The 23,002-nt window shown below is 43.2% G+C and overlaps 1 long non-coding RNA gene across 1 annotated transcript; it reads left to right on the forward strand.

Annotated features, from left to right (window-relative positions):
* The first annotated feature begins 433 nt into the window (after positions 1-433).
* LOC116048445 lies at positions 434-22,574 on the forward strand. Its single transcript, XR_004104640.2, has 3 exons — positions 434-541; positions 20,304-20,312; positions 22,563-22,574. It is a non-coding gene; the product is annotated as an uncharacterized LOC116048445 (long non-coding RNA).
* The last annotated feature ends 428 nt before the right edge of the window (positions 22,575-23,002 follow it).

Genomic DNA, 23,002 nt, shown 5'->3' on the forward strand with positions numbered 1-23,002 from the left:
ATAAATAACTAAGCCTATTTGGGACTTTGCATAAGTAAAAATGTAATTGCCTTCTCCACAAACAATACAGTTAGGATTTTGGTTGTGTTTGTAAACAAATACATCAATGTGGGAGGGAAATGAATGAAGAACACATTGCACATTATATTATTATATTGAGTACATAGCCTAGACTAGAGCAACTTTCTACTCGCTCTAAACTCTTTTATAAACTTTCTACTCGCTATAAACTCTCTTTTATAAACTCTATACTATAAACTCTCTACTGGCTATAATAATCGCTATAATAATCGCTCTATTAACTAACTTTCCTGACTCTGTTGACTCTTCTACTGCAACAACCCACAAAGACGCACCCAGTGAACCGCTTTGAATTCAACTTCGAAGCAGTCACGTGGGGGGGTGTGAAACGAAGTTTCAGACGTCACTGGTCACGTGATAATCACAAAACCAATCAAGCTCTGATACAAAGCTTCATTCCAAATTGGTTCATTTCTTCGATACATGCCTCGAAGCAGGAGGTTCATGGGTAACATCACTAGTGTAATGGTTGTGGTTTTCAGTTGTGGTTTTATTTTGTAGTCTCTGTTTCTCCTGTGTCATGTCTTGTTTTACTTCCTGGCTTGTGTGTTTTCCCGCCGTTGTGATTGTCTGCCCGGCCTTGATGTGTTTCACCTGTTCATTGGCACTCATGTCACCTGTCCCTTGTTACTACCCTCATTACCTTGTGTATTTAGTCTCTGTGCTTTCTTTGCCTGTTGTCCGAACGTTGTCATTCCCTTCGTTTCACCTGTGTAGTGTATTCCTTGTGGTTTTTGCTCTTCTTAGTTTTCAGTGTATTGATATTTGTTTGGCTCTCGGTTGCCAGTTTTTACCTGCCTGCTTTAGGACATCGTTTGTTTGTAAGCTTTTTTCATTTATTAAACCTTTAAAAACTCCCTGCTGTCTCCTCGTCTCCAATCTGCATTTTGGGTCCAGGTCTGCTATTGCACAAAGCCTGACAAAAGTTCACATTGAATTAGGGATCGACCGATACTAGTTTTTAAATTATTAGTAATTAATGAAACTGGTAACCGATATTTGGAACCGATGTGCATTTACAGTGAAAATGAAAATCTTTAAATTAAAATTAAGATTTTGGAATGCTACAAACTCCAACACAAAACTTTGTTTAAATGCTTTAAGCAAATATTTAATAAATTAGAAACTTTCAACATAATACACAGTAAGAGATAGTCAGATAGTGTTGTGGGAGGGACATTAAGTCAGACTCAGTGGTGAGTGAAACCGAAGCAGAGGGACAGACACAGAGCTGTAGCCGAGCCAAAGTACAACACTTTTTAATTACTTTTACTTCATCAGTTATCAGGCAAATAATACGCTAATACAGATAATCTGCAAACTGCCAAAAAAAACGGCCTGATAATTGGTCTATCCCTACTTTGAATGATTTCACATCTAAGCAACACATTCATTTAATGGAATAAACAAATGTAATAGTCAGCCTGAATTATGTGTTTAACTTCTTTGTATTTGTCTAATATTATAGTTTGCTCTTAGTTTGTGTCATGATGTCATCATGGCAGCCCGTGCTTCTTTTTTGTTCTGTGTGTTTTTGTTTGTTTTCTCTCATGTCCCTCCCTTCTGTGCCGATTACTGTGAGCTGTGGGCGCGGCTTAGCTGGCAGGTGGCACCAGATGAAGCTCATTCCCTAATCAACCTCCTGCAGTATTTAAGGCTGGCTCTGTGATCCACTCGTCGCCAGATCGTACCGTCTACCAGTGTGGTGTAGTTGCACTCCTGGCTCCCTGTGTTATTTGTTTTCCTGGTGTTTTAGCTTGTGTAGCTAAAGAATTATCTGTGTTTATCTCTTGTTGCAGCCTGCCTTGCTTGCGCCTACTCCTGCCTGCCTGCCTGCTTGCTCACCCTGCCTGCTCCTCTCTCTCTCTGTAAGGATTGGACTCAAACTCAATTGTTTGTTGGACTCTGGAGGAGGCCTTAGCACATGGTCAACGCCACCACTTCACTGGGTACGCTCTGGAGAGCGCACTGCACCCACCACTCACCACTGGATTCCCTCGACACAACCCTCCTTTTGCCACCAGCACAATTATTGTATATATTTTCACTCATTAAACACTTAATCTTGATTATTGTGTTTTTCGTCTGCTTTTGGGTTCCACCTCCTGTGCCGTTCCATAACCGAACGATCTGGCCAAAAAGAATGGACCCAGCAGATTCTGACTCTAACCCTCAAGATTTTTCGCTCCACCATGCAGTGGCCTCTCAAGGCATCCTGCTCGGCCAACACTCTCAGTTGCTACAAGGAATCATGGAATCCCTTCAACAGCTCTCAACCAACATGCCTCGTGTGGAAAACCGTTCCCCTCAGCTTCCAGCTCAGTCTCCACCGGTTTTTTCACCTTCCCAAGCTGTACCCGTGAGTAATTTTCAACCCCGTGAACCTTTTGTGCCCGCTCCTGAACGCTATAGTGGAAAGTTAAGAGAATGTAAATCTTTCCTGTTTCAATGTTCACTAGTGTTAAGTCAGCAGCCTCTAACCTATTCTCTTGATGCTACTAAGATAGCTTATGTACTCGGGTTACTTTCTGGGAGGGCGAGAGACTGGGGGGTGGCTTTTTGGAACAGCCCAGTGACAATTAACGCCACATATCAACAATTTGTGACTGAAATTACCACAGTTTGTGATCACCCAGTTACTAGCAGTGATACCAGTAACCGCCTGCTAAGCCTACGTCAGGGAACCCTCAGTGCTGCTGACTATTCTGTTGAGTTCAGAACGTTATCGGCAGAATTGGGATGGGATGATAGGGCGTTACAAAGCATTTTCTTTAAGGGTCTCAATGAGAATGTCAAGGACAGTTTAGTGGGTCGGGCCGAATCAAGTACTCTACCAGACTTAATCTCCCTAGCCATCCGTATTGACAACCGGTTAAGAGACGTAGAGAGAGCGGCCAGTTCAAACCCCTTTGCCTACCCGCCTGTACCCAGTCCAGCTTCTCGGATTGCTTCCAGTTCTTCTTCTGCCTGTGCTAACTCTGCTTCCGTGTTACCCAAGGAGGAACCCATGCAGCTGGGACGCAATCGGCTTACCCCTGTTGAGAGGAACCAGCGGTTCAAAGAGAAACTGTGCTTATACTGTGGGGAGAATAATCACCAACTGGTCTCCTGTCCTTCCTGTCCGAACCATTTAAACACTCAAGCTCACCAGCCAAGGACGGGGTCCTGGTGAGTCAATCAGTAATTTCCGATATTCCCCGTAGACGCATTAACATAAAGGCTGTATTATGTGTTAATGGTAAAGAGATTCCTCTCCAAGCTCTAGTTGATTCAGGTTCTGATGCTAACATTATGGATTCTGAGTTAGTCAACCATCACCAGATTCCCCTAGCCTCACTTGAGACACCCCTAGTGGTCAGAACAATCAATGGGGAGATTTTAGCTTGAGTCTCTCATGAAACATTTCCTCTGCCCTTGTTGTTAGCTAGCAACCATCACGAGCAACTCAGCTTCCACGTTTTGCCCTCAACTAATGCCCCCATTGTTTTGGGTCTCCCCTAGTTACAGCTCCACAATCCCATTATTGACTGGTCAGCTGGTAAAATTACCAGCTGGAGCTCTTTTTGTCATTCCACCTGTCTCAAGTCAGCCCAAACTACATGCATTAACACACTCAGATCTCAACCACCAGAACCTACGGATTTGTCTACTGTTCCTATCTATCATGACCTGGCAGAGGTGTTCAGTAAAGAAAAGGCCTTATCTTTACCACCTCATCGACCTTATGACTGCTCCATCGACCTGCTGCCCGGGGCTCCGCTTCCCACCAGTAGGTTGTACAACCTCTCTGCGCCTGAACGCGAAGCAATGGAGCAGTACATTGGTGAGTCCCTCAAGTCTGGCATTATTCATTCCTCCTCGTCTCCTGTGGGTGCTGGATTTTTCTTCGTGTCAAAGAAAGATAAGACTCTCAGACCTTGTATTGATTTTCGTGGTTTGAATAACATAACTGTAAAGAACAAATATCCCCTGCCTCTGCTTAGTTCTGCTTTTGAGCCTCTGGTGGGAGCCACCGTTTTCACCAAGCTGGACCTACGGAATGCCTACCACCTGGTCAGAATCAAGGAGGGGGACGAATGGAAGACGGCCTTCAACACTCCTCTCGGCCACTTCGAATATCTGGTCATGCCATTCGGACTCACCAACGCTCCCGCTGTGTTCCAGGTGCTAGTCAATGATGTTCTCCGTGATCTGCTCAACCGGTCAGTCTTCGTGTACCTTGACGACATACTTACCTTCAAGAACATGGAGGACCATGTCCAGCATGTTCGACAAGTTTTGATGAGGCTACTGGAAAACAAACTGTACGTCAAGGCTGAGAAATGCGAGTTCCACTCTTCTTCTGTTTCCTTCCTGGGATGTATTGTGGAGAGCGGGCAGGTGAAGACGGACCCGAGCAAGGTACAGGCTGTAACTGAGTGGCCAGTTCCCACCACCAGGAAACAGTTACAGCAGTTCTTAGGCTTTGCTAACTTTTACCGCCGTTTTATTCGGAACTACAGTTCTCTGGTTGCTCTTATGACAAGACTAACCTCCCTCTATTCCCTTTTGTGTGGTCTGCAGCAGCTGCCAAGGCTTTCATGGAACTCAATGACAGTTTCTCCTCTGCCCCCATTCTCGCTCAGCCCGATTCCTCCAGCCAGTTCGTGGTGGAGGTGGACACATCGAACGTTGGGGTTGGAGCTGTTCTCTCCCAACGTTCAGCAGGTGATAACAAGCTACACCCTTGTGCATTCTTCTCCAAGAAGTTATCGCCTGCTGAGAGGAACTATGATTTTGGGAATCGGGAGTAGCTGGCTGTAAAACTAGCTTTGGAGGAGTGGAGACACTGGCTGGAGGGGGCCGTTGTTCCGTTCCTGGTTTGGACCGATCATAAAAACCTTGCATATATTCAGACGGCAAGCACCTGAACTCCCGCCTGGCCCGGTGGGCCTTGTTTTTTGGTCGATTCAACTTCTCCCTCACCTACCGTCCCGGCAGTAAGAATGTCAAGCCCGATGCCCTCTCAAGACGGTTCTGGAGGAACCCATCACTCCCGACACATCATCCTTTCTACCTGCTTGGTGGCGTCCCTGACCTGGGAGGTGGAATCTAGGGTAAGACAAGCACTCCGCACTAACCCTGACCCTGGTGGTGGCCCACCGGGGTGTATGTTTGTTCCCGATTCTGTTCGCTCCCAGGTCCTCCAGTGGGGTCACGCCTCCAAGTTTTCCTGCCATCCTGGAGTGGCTCGTACTCTCTCCCTCATCTGGAGACACTTCTGGTGGTCCACCATGGCGGTGGACGTACGGGAGTTCGTCGGGGCCTGTACCATCTGCGCCAGGGGCAAGGCGTCTCATCGCCCACTGACTGGTCTTCTCCGTCCCCTCCCTCTACCTGGTCGATCCTGGTCACATATTGCTCTGGACTTTGTCACGGGACTACCGCCCTCAAGAGGTAACGACACAATTTTGACCATTGTTGATCGTTTTTCTAAGGCAGTCCATTTCGTGGCTCTCCCTAAACTGCCGTCGGCTGCAGAGACGGCCGACCTCATGGTGAACCACGTCTTCAGAATCCACGGTATTCCTCTGGATGTCGTTTCCGACCGTGGTCCCCAGTTCACCTCTCGTGTGGAAAGCGTTTTGCCAGGCTCTGGGCACCAAGGTTAGTCTCTCCTCTGGTTATCACCCTCAGTCCAATGGTCAGACGGAGAGGGCTAACCAGGATCTTGAGTCTGCTCTGCGGTACGTATGTGCCCGCAATCCCTCTGCCTGGAGTTCACAACTCACATGGATTGAATACACTCACAATTCACTTTCCTGCTCGGCTACCGGTCTGTCTCCATTTGAAGTTTCTCTGGGCTACTCTCCTCCTCTCTTTCCTGTTCAGGAATCGGAGATTGCAGTTCCCTCCGTTCAACATCACTACCGCCGGATGCGGAGAATATGGAGGGAGACTCGGCAGGCCCTTCTCCGAACACGGGAACACAACCAGCGGGTGGCCGACCGCCATCGCATCCCTGTTCCTGTTTACAGACCCGGTCAGCAGGTATGGCTCAGTTCCAAGGACATTCACCTCAGTGGTACCTCTACAAAGTTGGCCCCTTGCTTCATTGGTCCATTTGAGGTTGAAGGTTATTAACCCCTGTGCTGTTCGCCTCAAGCTTCCTCCTGCTCTCAGGATTCATCCCACCTTTCACGTTTCCCAACTGAAACTAGTTTCCACCAGCCCTCCTACCGTCGCCCCACCACCCACCCGGGTCATTGATGGACATCCTGCCTATACTGTTCGGCGGATTATGGATGTGAGACGTCGGGGTAGGGGATTCCAGTTTCTGGTCGATTGGGAGGGGTACGGTCCTGAGGAGAGGAGCTGGGTTTCCCGGGCTCTCATTCTCGACCCCTCTCTCCTCAGTGACTTTTACCGGGCCCATCCTGGGAAGCCCGGTGGTCCGCCTGGAGGCGGTCGTTGAGGGGGGGGTACTGTCATGATGTCGTCATGGCAGCCCATGCTTCTTTTTTGTTCTGTGTTTTTGTTTTTCTCTCATGTCCCTCCCTTCTGTGCCAATTACTGTGGGCGCGGCTTAGCCGGCAGGTGACACCAGATGAAGCTCATTCCCTAATCAACCTCCTGCAGTATTTAAGGCTGGCTCTGTGATCCACTCGTCGCCAGATCGTACCGTCTACCAGTGTGGTATAGTTGCACTCCTGGCTCCCTGTGTTATTTGTTTTCCTGGTGTTTTAGCTTGTGTAGCTAAAGAATTATCTGTGTTTATCTCTTGTTGCAGCCTGCCTTGCTTGCTCCTACTCCTGCCTGCCTGCTTACCCCGCCTGCTCCTCTCTCTCTGTAAGGATTGGACTCAATTGTTTGTTGGACTCTGGAGGAGGCCTTAGCACATGGTCAACGCCACCACTTCACTGGGTACGCTCTGGAGAGCGCACTGCACCCACCACTCACCACTGGATTCCCTCGACACAACCCTCCTTTTGCCACCAGCACAATTATTGTATATATTTTCACTCATTAAACACTTAATCTTGATTATTGTGTTTTTCGTCTGCTTTTGGGTTCCACCTCCTGTGCCGTTCCATAACAGTTTAACATATGCCATCCTGCTGCCAGTAGACTGTGTGTTTGCGATTGGTCATATGCTGCAAACACTGCCCCTTTTATGTGAATGTGCTACTGGCTAAATTGGGAAACCATGGGTCGGGACGAGTTGATAACCACCGTCATGTGACCGCTTTGCGTGATTGTGGTTATAAGGGTTAGTGAAGCCAGAAAACTAAAAGATTCTGGGTATATTGACCTTACTTCGATGTACGGGCCTCTGGACTACAAAGGTTGTTTAATCCAAAGTGGTGCTAAAGTTATGAAAAAGTTATTACTAAATATTACATTATTTCTAATGGCAAAGTGTTCAAAGACAATTCTCCAGTGAAAACAAACGTTGGAGATGCATTAGGCCTACAGCTTTTATAACGAATGATTTATGGCTGGTAATGGATCAAAAGTCTCATGATAAGCAACATGAATGTTAAGCAACAACCTTTTTGCTGTTGCAAATCTGACAGTGGATCATCTTTACATTGTGATTACAAGGGGGAAAAAACACAACTTGACTGTGGTGAGACTAAAAACAAAGGAGTGAAATAAAAGATTTGGAGTTCATCCTCCTACGTGTTGTGATGAATGGTAGCTAAAGCTGAGGTCATCCATCATGAGCTATAGCGTTAATTAATGTTGTAGGAGGGGAGCCAACATGGCCTGTTCCACATCAGCAAAAAGAAAAGCTGCTGCTTTACTTTCAGCTCCTCAGAAGAACCACAGATTAAAAATGTAGCACTTTGCTATGAGAATCACTCAGATCAGGATGCATGAGATACACGGGAGACAGACTGATAAAAAACAAAACACACAAACCAGCTGAGCACTACTCTCTTTCTCTAACACCTTACAGTGCTCTACGTGTCACTGTAGCCAGAAGCAAAGGTATACCCTGCCATGTAATAGCCTCACCCATAAACCTCACTCTGATCAGCCTGAGATGTGACTGGTTTTCATAATGAGTTTTCATTACACTAGAATATGATTTATGTGGGTGGTCATTTTGAACACTCTGCCATTGTAAATCATCCCAAAGGACAACCCTGCAAATAAAACAGCATGTCATGATCGTCAGCATAAAGTGATGTTCATTCATAACAAGCAGCCTGGGAACATGTCCGCTCTTCAGAATGCCAACCAATAAAAAAGGCTCATGACAAATGGGAGAAGTAAAGCTTATGTGTCTAAAGTTATTTGTATTTCTTGGGTGTGTCTGGGGACTGTGGGAGAGAAATGCAATTCTACTTGCTATTCTAATAGTCACGCATTGGTCTTGCTACACCACACATACATTCTAGGATAGGAGAAAAAAAACACTCTGGGTTGTTTTAATTTCAACGCCGCGACGGTGGCTCTGCAAAAAATTCTTGGGAAGAACTTATTTTGGTGGAACATTTGCACCCTACAAAAGAAACATCAAATACAATATTAACTGTTCACACAATACAGTAACGTGAGCTATTTAAATTAGCTGGATACATGGTTTAACCTCATTTGCTCTACCAGTGTATCACTGTGTGTAACTTTTTTCTTCATCAACAGCAATCCTGTCACAATCAGTGCCATAATGTCCCAGTTAATGAGTAAATGCCGTAAACATATTCTTTGTAAATCTTTAAAATCGTTCCCCTAAAGAACCAAGCAGGCCTGCTTTGTTGCACGATCCAAATTTTCTTCAAAACTTTAGTTTTGTAAATTTTAAGTATGTAGCTTGCTAGTCTTTTGTTTCCAGAGGCAAACAGAGTTTGAGAACGGCAACACAGAGAGCAGAAGGAGAGGAAATGTGTGTGAGGCAGTTATCCTGGAAATGTACTGTCATTGATCCTGGCTACTACTCTAATGATACAGCCCTGGGCATCGAAGACTCAAAATGGAGACAGGGCACAAGGTTACACTGCATTTTTGCACTCGTGAAAGAAAAGGTTCTTGGATTTTTGGTCTTGCATCATTTTTTGTCAGGATATTTACCTAATAATACCTTAAAAGGAATACACATTTTGGGAATTACTCTTATTCACTTTCTTGCCTAGAGTTACATTAGAAGATTAATACTACTTTAATACCTGTCTGTTTAATACCACATTAAAGCCAGCAGTGGGTTAGCTCAGCTTAACATGAGGAATGGGAAACAGCTAGCCTTGCTCCATCAAAAGGTAAAGAAATCCACCTACTGGCACCTCTGAAGCTCACTAATTAACACATTATATCTTGTTTGTGTAATTTTGTACAAACTACAAAGTGTAAAAATGACAATACGCCTTTATAGGAGGTTGTTTGTTTGTTTTGTTGACTACAGCCAGCTAGCTAATAATATCCTAAACAGCTCATAGGCCTATTTATCAGACAGATATAAGTGCTATCAATCCTCTCATCTTACTCCAGACAATAAGGTAATTAAATAACATTACAAAAATAAATCCTTTTAAACAATTTTTAATTCTCAAAAACTATTTTTACATTTACAGTCTATTGTCATTGCCTTCAATAGGAGACTTCTAACATTAATTTTGGTTTATTTTTCTTCAAGCTTATGAAAATATTTCCAAGTTGTATGTGAGACTGATTATTGTCTGATCTGCATACCCTACCCTTTTAATTGTCCATCAAATCTTTTATATACATGGTTGCCTGGGTAGCTCACCTGGTATCGCGTGCCCATATACAGAGGTTAACTCCTCGACTCAGTGGCTGCAGGTTTGACTCCGACCTGTGGCCCTTTGCTGCATGTCATTCCCCCTCCTGTCCTATATAAATAAAGGCCTAAAATGCCCCCAAAAAATCTTTTATATACATAAAAAATCTATTTATCTTTTTTTTTTACATAATACTGTTTGTTTAATTTTAAATGAATAGTGACATTTTGTGAAACACTCAAAAGTTAGATGGAAAGATCGATACCACTTGGTAAATAATGAAGCTACGGCTTGCAGCTTATTAACTTTGTCTAGCTCAGCGCAAACACTGGAAACTGGGCAAAACAGTCAGTTATACCCATCATCGCTCATGACCTTAATAGCCTTATTCCCCTGCAGAATTGTTTAAGAAAGAGTAGATGCCTCAAAACTACCTGCAGCTAAACAATAACAAAACAGAGGTATTATCAGAGACACTTTAGAACCGAGACGCCCCAACTCAGAGTAGTTTCCTGTATCTGCTCTGCCACGGCCACGCCTCTTTAGGAGACTAGCAGCAGGTCTTGATCAGCACTTCTCACCTTATATAAAACTTTGTTTGAGCCCCATTTAAACTATTGTAATGTCATATGGTGTAACACTTTTCCCAGCCACTTGAGAAAACTACAGATTTTACAGAAAAAAATCATAGGGACATTAACGTGGTCTGAGCCCAATACCCCCACTCGTCCTCTATTTCGTTGCCTGAGTTTATTAAGGCTTACCGAATATAATGTCTTTCATAATGCCTGCATGATATTCCAGGTTATTCATAGGTTAAACTACCGTTTGTGTGAGCTTATTCCAATCAGTCATGCCCTGCACACTTATGACACAAGGAAAAAATACCTAATCACTGGCAAAAAACGACGATTAAAGTGTACGAGCTTGAGTGTAGTTTGTAGGGGACCGCAGATCTGGAACGAGCTTGAGGAAAACTTGAAAGTGTCGTATTCTGTCTCCATCTTCAAGAAAAGTCTCAAGGGAAAATTGCTCATAACATATGATTGTTGATTATTTCTTAAGTGCTATAGTTTGTGCTGGGATGGTCTGTCTGTTTGTAGTATTTGTCTATGTTAGTCTAAGTATCTGTATTTTGTTGTATTTTGTATTGTTTATTTTTGTGTCTATGGTAAATTGAGTTTTGGTTTGTATATTATCTGTTGTTGTTTATTGTTATCGGGCCCCCTCCGAAAAGCTTTTAGTAGCTTATTTGGGGTTCCCCATTTCACGTGGCTTATATATGATCATTGTACCTTCTGAAATTGTGTTTAATGATACAATGATGACGTGTGAAATAAATGTGTAACGTAACGGGAGAAGTGATGTGAGGTGGTTCTTTAGCCACATAGTCACCAAAGTAGATATTGGACCCATTCTTCACAATCCACATATCTCCTGAACATTCTGACAGTAAAATGACATTAGCTTTGTTTGAGACCTGTTTCTGTCTCAGGACCAAACTCTCGCGAGATCTGACAACACAGATAAGCTAACATCATCTAACATTCACAAACGCCCTAACAAAACTAATGTTCGTAATGCTAAAGATAGCTTTTAGCTGTATAAATTTTGAATGTTAGCAACAGAAAATATTTATAAATAATATAATCTTTTCATCCAGCCACACAACGTTCACTACACTTTAAAACAATGCCACGCCCATTTAGGAGACAGGAAGTGTTTACTGTTTCATACCGTTAGCACAGCTCTTTAGTAATGGAGAATCTTTGGTATCACTAATAGGTCTACACTGTGCAACTAAAGTGCTCAAACACCAGCTGGGTTCCTTAGCACCCTATGCCACACACTCCTAAAAAATGCTGGCTACAAGACCTATGGCAAAGTGCAGTTCAGAATCTTAAAGAACTTTGTTCAATTGACAAAATGGACATTTTCCAATGTGAAGAGGGCAGAAAAGACCCCAGTCTGTCAGTGTGATAGGTTAAATGTCAATGTATAAAGAGAAAAGCAAAGGTGTGGCCTAAAGTCGGAACGCTGTGATTATCCACGAGTGGACGCAAAAGGGCATCTGGCTAGAGCCCTGTCAAAAACAAACAGGTCAATGTTGTTCACTTTGACATATCTGAAAGAATTAGACACATTAGGTTCTATCTAAAGGTTATACAATTCAGACACTGCTGAAGGGCTCTGCTGAAAGGAAAACAACATTATCTGAAAATAGATGCCCTCTCCACTTTAAATAATTAAATTCAACACAACAATATTAGACAAGTTCTTGCTTCTCACCAAACTTCAACTTTATTACAGTTCATTAGTCATCACAATTTCAACCTGCATGTCCTTTAGATTAACAAGAAGTCCACATATATGAGACAGCAGTGACAAATGAAAGTATAAATGACTTAATAAATGTCTGGTCCCTGTCTTTGCATTTTTTGTTGAGTCACCAAATGCATCTTTCCTACTGTGTTCTGATCCTAAACAATATACCCTCCTGTCTTGGTGAAATTTCACCTCCATTATTCATTTACAATCACCCATGCTCTGTTGGTAGACTTTTTCCTTTTTTTTATTACATCTGTCTCTGAGAGACCCAGAGTCAAAGTCAGCATAGGGCCAGATATCAAGAAGGCAAATTATCAGCTGCCATCATCTCTCCTAGGGCATTATAAATATGGCATTTATCACAGAAGCGATCCACAAACCTCACTTTAATATATTCTCATTTGACAGCAGGCAAAGTGATAAATCTCTCCTTGGACCGTTTAAGACAAGGTAACTACAACTTGGAGAAGCAACAACCAGAAATGAATAATTCATACAGTGACAAAATGGTGCACCAATTACCCAGCACATTTACAGCGCAGTTGTATTCTGTCTTGCTTGCAGTTAAACGTGGCTTTGATTGGGGAGATGGATTTGAGATCAAAGTAAGTTTTCACAAGATGGAGATACTGCGTCGTCATGGATTTTATTTCCTATATTCATTCTTTACAGCGTTTGTTACACACTGTGGTGTTTTTCAGTAAAGCAATACACTGCACATTTCACAGGCAGGTTGTGGTGTATTTAACATATAAAAGAAGCACCAGATTAGCATCCAGTTACCAGCCAGTGCAGCAACGCTGGTATTCTTTATACCTTGTGAGTCTGTGTGTGTGTGTGTGTGTGTGTTTGATGTGTGTGGGTTTGTGTGTCATCATGGCAAAATATGTTCCTGGAGACACCTACTGTAGTGGTTTTGAGTACCTTACCAGGTGTTTATGCCTGCGGCCAGATTTTGTCACCGCAATAGCATCGCTACTGTGCATCATTCAGTAGTTGGGGTAAAAATGAAGGGGCAGTTTCGAAAATGGGTGTGGTACGAGCAAGGACTAGGAAGTAGGGAAGCCACTTTACACCCCTGGCCCCATTTGGCGCCGGTGCTGGTGCGATCCCTCTTTGCAAGATGGTCTCAAGTTTCTTTCTAAGATTAATAAGACAAGGAGGGTACTCGTTACTTAAAGTGCTCATATTATGCTCATTTTCAGGTTCATAATTGTATTGAGGTTGTACCAGAATATGTTTGTGGTTTAATTTTCAAAAAACACCATATTTTTGTTGTACTGCACATTGCTGCAGCTCCTCTTTTCACCCTGTGTGTTGAGCTCTCTGTTTTAGCTACAGAGTGAGACATCTCACTTCTGTTCCATCTTTGTTGGGAGTCGCACATGCTCAGTAGCTAGGTAAGGACTACTAGCCAGTCAGAAGCAGAGTATGAGGGCATGCCCTGACAGTACCTAGGTAAAGACTACTAGCCAGTCAGAAGCAGAGTATGAGGGCGTTCCACGCTAGCAGCTAGGTGAGCATTATTCAATTAAATTTATAGTTTTATAGTATCAAATCATAATTAAAGCTGCAAGCAATGATGGACGGGCCCTCGCACCTCTGCGTGCGTCGGGGTTACTGGCGGACGCCGCTCCTTGTGACCGTGCATTTGCGCGGCACTCAGACACTGCAAATCGTCACCAATGAGAAGGGAACTCCCCGCTGAGTTCAATGATACCTCACACAAGACTCTACGTCATACAGTTCATTAGCTGTGAAAGGGGGCATGGTCAAAGTATAGGGGTCGGGGCAAACCTTTACCAATAAAAAAGAGTCTCTGCTGAGTTCATTGATACCTCATATAAGACTCTACCTTAAACGGGTCACCAGTTATGAAAGAGGGCGTGGCTAAGCAGAGAGGGGCGGGCCACACCATCACCAATGAATAAGGGACTCTCTGCTGAGTTCAATGATACCTCACAGAAGGGTCTACCTTAAACGGGTCACATTTATGAAAGAGGGCGTGGCTAAGCAGAGAGGGGCGGGCCAAACCATCACCAATGAATAAGGGACTCTCTGCTGAGTTCAATGATACCTCACACAAGGGTCTACATCAAACGGGTCATAAGTTATGAAAGTGGGCGTGGCTAAAGCTTATGGGGCGGGTCAAACCATCACCAATTAAAAAGTAACTCTCTGCTGAGTTCAACGATACCTCACACAAGACTCTACCTTAAATGGGTCACCAGTTATGAAAGGGGGCGTGGCTTAAACATAGGGGGCGGGCCAAACCATCACCAATGAAGAAGGAACTCTGCTGAGTTCAATGATACCTTACACAAGGGTCTACCTTAAACGGTTCAAATGTTATGAAAGGGGGCGTGGCCTGAGTAAGTGGGCGTGGTTATATTATAGGGAATTTGAAGTTGATCGGATGAAATCTTTAGGAGGAGTTCGTTAAAGTACGACATGTGGAAATGGCCAAAATCGCACTAATTTCAAACTTTGAAATCAAAATGGCGGACTTCCTGTTGGGTTTAGGGTATGGCTCCAATGACGTTTTCTGTACGTCTTGACATGTTACATATGTTTACCAACTTCCGCGAGTCTACGTTAAACACACTGCAGGGGCTAAATTTTTTTAACATTGTAGGGGGCGCTAGCGAGCCATTTTTGTGCGCCTATTCCTGAAACCCTTAAAATACGTACATTTTCACCAGACTTGATGCGGCCGCCAATTTTGGTGAGTTTTTGAATATGTTAAGCTCCTCAAAATGCCAATTAATTTGCCATAATAATAATAATTCCTTCAGTTTCAATACGGCCTTCGCCGCTGTCGGCGCTCGGGCCCTAACAAGAGTTATCTCAGGATAATTTACAGATAGAGTAGGTACTAGACCACACTCTATAATATACAAAGACCCAACAATTCTAGTAATTCCCCCAAGAGAAAGCATTTAGCGCGACAGTGGTGAGGAAAAACTGGGAGAAACCTGGGACAGACCCAGGCTCTTGGTAGGCGGTGTCTGAAGGTGCTGGTTGGGGGTGTGATGAATAGTGGCGAATAGGGCGTCACAGGACGTAGCAGGGCACTGTAGAGCGTAGCAGTGTGTAACAGGGCATAGCAGGGTGCACAGCAGGACCACGGCGACAGCTGCAACTATGGTTTAGGTGCCACCCTAATACAAGGAAACATGCTGGGCGAAAAAAAAAACATAAGGACTCCGGGGGAATAAGCTCCCCAGAGCTTAGTAACGAGCATTTCTGGGACATGGATGTTTTTGTGTTAAAATGTACATTTCACGCTAAATCCTGACTAACCCTTACCTGACCACCCCTATTGACTAACCATCCTTTGCATATAAATCTCCATGATTCATTCATCTGCAATTTGTATTTGGTGGTATGGGTCTCTTCTGGGGCCTCCCCGCACTTCCATGTGAATACGTGGAAAGCATGTGGCAGGGAGAGCACACCTCCCTGCCCTTCCATGTGCCTAACAGTGCAGATCCACCTGGCCGTGCGATGCTTCTGTCTCGCCGTGCTCCACTCTATTCCTACGGGTGACATCAAGCGACTTTAACGTGCCCGCAAAGCATCCCGGGAAGGCGGCCGATGCCCATCTTTATGCAAATGAATCCGTTGAACGCGATACAACTATCCAGTAGAAGTAGACGAAAGTCTTTCAAACTGACCTTTGACAATCTGAAATGAAGACAGATTTAGCAACTGTATGGCCTATTTCTCGCTTAAAATGTTTTCAGAAACACGTTTCAGTGAACTATCTTAAAATATGAGATCGTATTCTCAACGAGCCGCCATGTTGTTTTAATAAAATACAATAGGACAATATTTACAAAATATTTACACAGGACAAGACAAAACACACGTCTGCACGGTTACGCCATCTTGGATTCATTCATTCATTGATTAAGTCAGACAACATGAATTTAAAAGGAGGAGCTGGGAATCCTACTCCCATCCTCAGTCCATTAATACAGTAAACACATTAATGAAGTAAACAACGTCCACAGCCTCTAAAATAGTTCAATGTGTAACCAAGGGTTTCTTATATCGTCTAGACTCAGGTTTGGCTTTAAAATAAAGACACAGGCTTCCAATGCCGGAACCAAGACGGCGCTGCACGTCTCACTTTATTCCACCCCATCACAGTCAACTGTCAGAAAATTCAACACTTTATTCACTTCCGTTTTTCCCGTCACAATAAAAGCTCTATGTTTACTGTAATTTCCTCTTAACCTTCAACTGAGAGGTTACACAATAAAATACCTTAAATATAACAACTTAATGTTGAATTCACACGCTCTTTTCACATCGTAGGAAAGCACATCGCTATCGCCTGATGAGTGACAATTTTGTTACTGTTTGTTACTGTTACTGTACTTTTGCAAATTTTCGCTAACCAGTGTATGATGAAGGCATGTTGGGTGGGTGAAATTAGAAAGCTAACGTTAGCTAACGAGCAGCAGTCGCTCTGCTCCCACTGTAGGGAGACTCTGAGAGAGCCTGGCAGAGGCTGTCTGGTTAACGCAAGTTTTTAGCTGTGACTGTCCTTCCTTTGCCGTACCTGGAGTTGCTGTGTTTTGGCTGCTGTCTGTGGATTCCTTCATGCACGGCTCGTATTCTTTCGGATGTTTCATGCGCAGGTGTTTTGGCAGCGATGATGTAGTGTGTTGTTTGGGGTCCTTGCTGCCACGGGACAGGTCGGCATTGCGGGTTGGTGTATGGCTCGGCTTGGGTCGCTTTCTTTTGGCTGGGTTTGCTGCCGGGCGGCGCTTTTTCTACTCACGAGTTCCATTTCCACTTTCTCACAGCCTACTGCATTGAACAGTCCACCTATGTGAACACCTTCCCGCAATCAACGGTGCCGTCATTACTTCGACCAGCGTAGCACGCGCAGTGCAAGCGTAGGGTTCAGTTCGGTGGAAAAAAATTTTAAGGTTCGACCGAAACCGAACCACGTCAAAAAGCCCAATATTCGGCCGAATCCGAGCCCGAACCCTGGATTCGGTGCATCCCTACTTGCAAGCGCTAGCAGAGATGCAGCAAGGTAGGCTGGCAAAAGCTGTTTAAATAGAACACGCTATTTGGAAATCCAATCAAAAGAGGGAATCAGCTGAGCCATCAGCTGGTGTGCTGGCTTAGGAACTGTCAGCTATGAGCTGAGATAATAGCCTAGCTTGACTCCGTGACCTGGCAGAACTTACGCTATGCTTCATTTCAGTCAGGACCACTTTGTCATAATAGATTCATTCATCCGCAATTTGTATTTGGCGGTATGGCTCTGTTCTGGGGCCTCCCCTCACTTCTACGTGCATACGTGGAGAGCATGAGGCAGGGAGAGCACACCTCCCTGCCCTTCCATGTGCATGTATGGAAAGCCTTAAGCGGGGAGAGCAGCAGTGCAGGATTCCCCAAAACCCCCATACCAGGCAAAACCTCTCTGCCCATCCACGAGCTTACATGGAAAGCATTAGCAGGGAGGGCAGCAGTAACACCGCACTTCCACATGCACATGTTGAAAGTATGAGGCAGGAAGACCACAGCTTCCTGCCCTTTCATGTGCATACATGGAAAGCCTTAAGCAGGGAGAGCAGCATTAGCAGGAACCATGTTGCATTAAGAGAAGTGGATATAGCATTCATTCCAGTGAGAGTTGCTTAAAGCACATGATGCCTTCATGGAGCTCTAAAATACCCGGATCTTCTGCATTGACTGGCCCATAACATCAAGATGGACAAGCAACTGTTTGTTTGAGTTGTTGTAGCCACTCCGCTCGTTCATGAGCTTCTGTCTTGCGGAAACAACTATATGCAGAGAACTCGTCGTTCATTGTCTAAAATATTTTCATGCTTATCTTAATAAACAATGGATGTATTAAGAGAACCAAGGAGATGTAATCATTATGTTGTAGCTGTACCCCAGGCAGTTTGTGAACAGAGATGCCAATAACGTTACGTTACGTGGAGGCGGCTCTGCCCTTGCACATTCCTGTGGGTCTGATACACGTTCATTACTTGCCACTGCTAATGTTAGCTAGACCCAGCAGCTTGGGAACAGAACACGTTACAGCTTTTACAGGCTTTACAGCATACAGTGCTCGGATGCACCTTAAGATAACACACATGATTATCCACAGGCATTATAACCATAATTACAGCTACATGAACTCAGGAGAACTGTCATATGAGCCTGCATAGCAGTGCAATGTCTGTTTTTATTTTTTAGTAATTATTTATTTAAAAAAAAAAAAAAAAAAAAAGTAAACCGTGAAATACAGTCTATGGCAAAAGTCTTTCTGGGCCAGCACGTTGTCAGACGTTGCAATTCCACCACTGGCCACGAAGCCCATGGGTGCTTCAAGATATGGCGCTGTTCCTAGGGGCTTTGGCAAGAACCCCCTGCTAGAATTACAGTGTTTTTGAGCTATATTATGAGGCAGCCACATGAACCATGTGGTTCAAAACGAAACAAGCACCTAACTGCCCGGGAATCTGCGCAACAGCTGAATGTTTCCTGCAACTTAATTACTTAAATGTTCAAAAGGTCATAATCAAATTATTTTCGCTAAAATGAAGTAATAGCCCTAATCAGTTCTTAGTAATTTGATGCTAACATTAAGTGCAACATGTTGTTGTAACGTAACGTTGATTAGAAATGGAGTTTGCTAAAGTCAACAAATGATGGCTGGCACCCGCCACAAAGAGTTCACACATGCTTTGGACTTTCTGGACTTTAAATTTAACATTGGCTTTTCCATTTGGATTTAATATTTGGCTTTTGAATTTAAATTTAACATTGGCTTTTAATTTGGATTTAATATTTGGCTTTTGAATTTCAATTTAACATTGGCTTTTAATTTGGATTTAATATTTGGCTTTTCGATTTCAATTTAACATTGGATTTTCATTTGGATTTAATATTTGGCTTTTGAATTTACATTTAACATTGGCTTTTCATTTGGACTGACACAAGTCAATGTAAATGAGGAGGCGTGGCCCAAAGGCTGGTGGGAGGGTCTGAAACTAAAGGGGTGCAGAGGCCCCTTATGAACAGCAGGGGGAGCTGACTGCTGGGGAGCTCACTGTTGAGGAGCATCTGTCTGCAGCTTGGCCACCAGGCTGGCTTATCCTCTTATTTCACATGATAGAAACTGATGATGTAGGCTAAACACAAACCACATTTCATGCAACAACAGTGAAGTTTTCATGTAGATACTATAATTGGGCCCGTGTTAGTGAGGACTAGATTAGGACTGGATTTAAAGCTGATTCTGGTTTCCAACTTCGCCCCAGGTGTGTCTGTGAGATGTTTCCTGCAACTTAATTACTTAAATGTTCAAAAGGTCATAATCAAATTATTTTCGCTAAAATGAAGTAATAGCCCTAATCAGTTCTTAGTAATTTGATGCTAACGTTAAGTGCAACATGTTGTTGTAACGTAACGTTGATTAGAAATGGAGTTTGCTAAAGTCAACAAATGATGGCTGGCACCCGCCACAAAGAGTTCACACATGCTTTGGACTTTCAGTAGCAGCTGCAGCAACTCATACCCAGCCAGACCGGAGCTGCTGCCCGCTCTCCTGCCTCGCCGGGTTGCTAGCTAGCAATATTAGCGAACATTGCGGTGCCTCCGTCTCCACTGGCCAGCAGCTCCGGTCTGGCTGGGCTTGAGTTGTTGCAGCTGCAACAACTGCTGTTTGCTGCTGCCGTTCTCATCCCAGGGAAGTAGTACCCCGTGGGGTGCGCTAACAATTACTAGCTAACTTTAGCTAACTGCAAAGTAAGCTTCCCCAGTGCTGCGGTCAAACGCTGTCGGAAGTTTTACAATCATTTCACAATCAACGCATAAAATAGCCCAGTTAACATGGGAGATATTCAGGTAACTACAACATGAACATGAAGGGGAAACAGACTTATTACCAGATGCCTGTTGTTTTAATAAAATAATTTTACTTTAAATATCTGATATTTGCCTGATCAGCATGTCTTCTCTTTATAACATTGTGGCAAATTAGCTATGTTGCATAATTTACGAACAATAATTAATATATACCAAAACCATATCACAACAGTTATCAATGATTGCTGTTTTTTTTTTTGTTTTTTTTTAACAATATCTTTATTAGATTTTCATTTTATAAAAAAGACATACAAGAACCAATAACAGCAGAGAAGTGTGTAAAATGGTACAGAATTGTACAAACATACTCCGTCAGAACATATTGTTCACACTATACACACTTGCTCCATACAACCGTACCAATAAGATGAAACAAAAAAACAACAACAACATGGCAGTCAGGAGGCCTCCCCAATGAGAGCACATAATCATGGGTCCACAGAAGATACATTAACATATAGTCCAGAGAACAGGAGAAGAGGAAAAAACTGGGTCGTGCAGAGGGTGCACCTATACTGTTCCAGGCCCGTCTATCAGGCGTGACAAATCATTGTCCTTCATATAATTGATGAAACGACCCCATACATTTTGAAATACCTCCTGTCTGCCCTTAAGAGTGTAAAAATTTTTTTCCAGAGGTAAACAAGAAGTTAGTTATCTAAACCACACAGCGATAGCAGGTTTACCAAAGTTTTTCCATGATAAGGCTATTGTCCTTTTTGCTTGTAGTTTTTGTTTTTGCTTGTTCATAAACATTTTTTCATGAAGCTTTATTCTATGTCCCTCTGGATATAGACCTAGCAGAAAAATCCTAGGTTCCAGATGTAATCTAATTGAGAGAATCTCCTGTACAACCTCCTCCCAAAACGCCCTCACTCTTAATATAAATAATAAGTGCCCTTATTTACCCCACATCTATTACAGGTGTCTGGGATATTAGAATTACATTTGTTTAATTTTGCTGGAGTAATATACACCCTCATTTATGGAGGAAATATTTATTCATAATTCAAATTGAAAGTCCAAAGAGAAAACGAAGCGAGATCAAATTAAAAATATTATTTTTTTAAATTTTCCATTGATCAAATTAAAAATATTATTATTTTTTTTAAATTTTCCATTTGGCTTTTCCATTTGGATTTAATATTTGGCTTTTGAATTTAAATTTAACATTGGCTTTTCCATTTGGATTTAATATTTGGCTTTTGAATTTAAATTTAACATTGGCTTTTAATTTGGATTTAATATTTGGCTTTTCGATTTCAATTTAACATTGGATTTTCATTTGGATTTAATATTTGGCTTTTGAATTTACATTTAACATTGGCTTTTCATTTGGACTGACACAAGTCAATGTAAATGAGGAGGCGTGGCCCAAAGGCTGGTGGGAGGGTCTGAAACGAAAGGGGTGCAGAGGCCCCTTATGACCAGCAGGGGGAGCTGACTGCTGGGGAGCTCACTGTTGAGGAGCATCTGTCTGCAGCTTGGCCACCAGGCTGGCTTATCCTCTTATTTCACATGATAGAAACTGATGATGTAGGCTAAACACAAACCACATTTCATGCAACAACAGTGAAGTTTTCATGTAGATACTATAATTGGGCCCGTGTTAGTGAGGACTAGATTAGGACTGGATTTAAAGCTGATTCTGGTTTCCAACTTCGCCCCAGGTGTGTCTGTTTAAAACACGGACGGAGACAACTTCTCTCTTCTGATGTTTTATTTAATTAAGCAACAGTACAAACATGGGTGTGGGTAGCTCTGCTACGTGTGTTTGTGTGTTGTCAGATCTCGAGGACACACACACACACACACATACACACACAATCTCAACCGGGTAGTCATCGTCCGAACTGCGACCTCTCCTTTTTCTTTCTCTCACTTTTTTCTCCGGGTGGTGCGTCAGTGTGAGGAGCGTGTCCGCGCTATTCTCCGACATGTACTCACAACAATCACTCCTGATTGACGGCCTTTTGTACAGCCTGTGTACTTTTTTGTTCATTTGATTTCCGATTTTGAAACGATATCCAAATTTGAAAAATGGGTCATTTTAAACCTTGTTAATATTGATGACAATGTGTTCAAACGGAAAACGTGTGTGAAACAGCAGATGGAAATTATAAAAAAGAAATCAATTCTATAATCTAGATCGGGAGTTTGCCGTAGCAGCAGCAGCAAACAACTGGAAACTTCTTACAATTTTTGTCTAAATTCACTATTGAGACTTTTTTATGCGAGCAATTAATTGTGTAGAGTTTGAATATGGGCAGTTTTACAAACATTGATGGCCAACTGCACATTTTCTCCGATGTTGTCAGAAGCTCCAGTCTGACAGGACAGCCAGCTGGTGGCGGCCGGGATCGCCTCTCTGCCGGCCGGCCAGTGATGCTCACAGACACCGCTGTCAGCTGGAAGTCTCTCAATAGAATCATGTTTATTTCCTGAAATATGGCTCGTTTTCCGTTTGAACACATTGTCATCAATATTAACAAGGTTTAAAATGACCCATTTTTCAAATTTGGATAGCGTTTCAAAATCGGAAATCAAATGAACGAAAAAGTACACAGGCTGTACAAAAGGCTGTCAATCAGGAGTGATTGTTGTGAGTACGTGTCGGAGAATAGCGCGGACACGCACCTCACACTGACGCACCACCCGGAGAAAAAAGTGAGAGAAATAAAAAAGGAGAGGTCGCAGTTCGGACGATGACTACCCGGTTGAGATTGTGTGTGTGTGTGTGTGTCCTCGAGATCTGACAACACACAAACACACGTAGCAGAGCTACCCACAACCATGTTTGTACTGTTGCTTAATTAAATAAAAGATCAGAAGAGAGAAGTTGTCTCCGTCCGTGTTTTAAACAGACACACCTGGGGCGAAGTTGGAAACCAGAATCAGCTTTAAATCCAGTCCTAATCTAGTCCTCACTAACACGGGCCCAATTATAGTATCTACATGAAAACTTC

Source organism: Sander lucioperca, chromosome 4, assembly GCF_008315115.2.
Source record: "Sander lucioperca isolate FBNREF2018 chromosome 4, SLUC_FBN_1.2, whole genome shotgun sequence".
NCBI lineage: Eukaryota > Metazoa > Chordata > Actinopteri > Perciformes > Percidae > Sander > Sander lucioperca.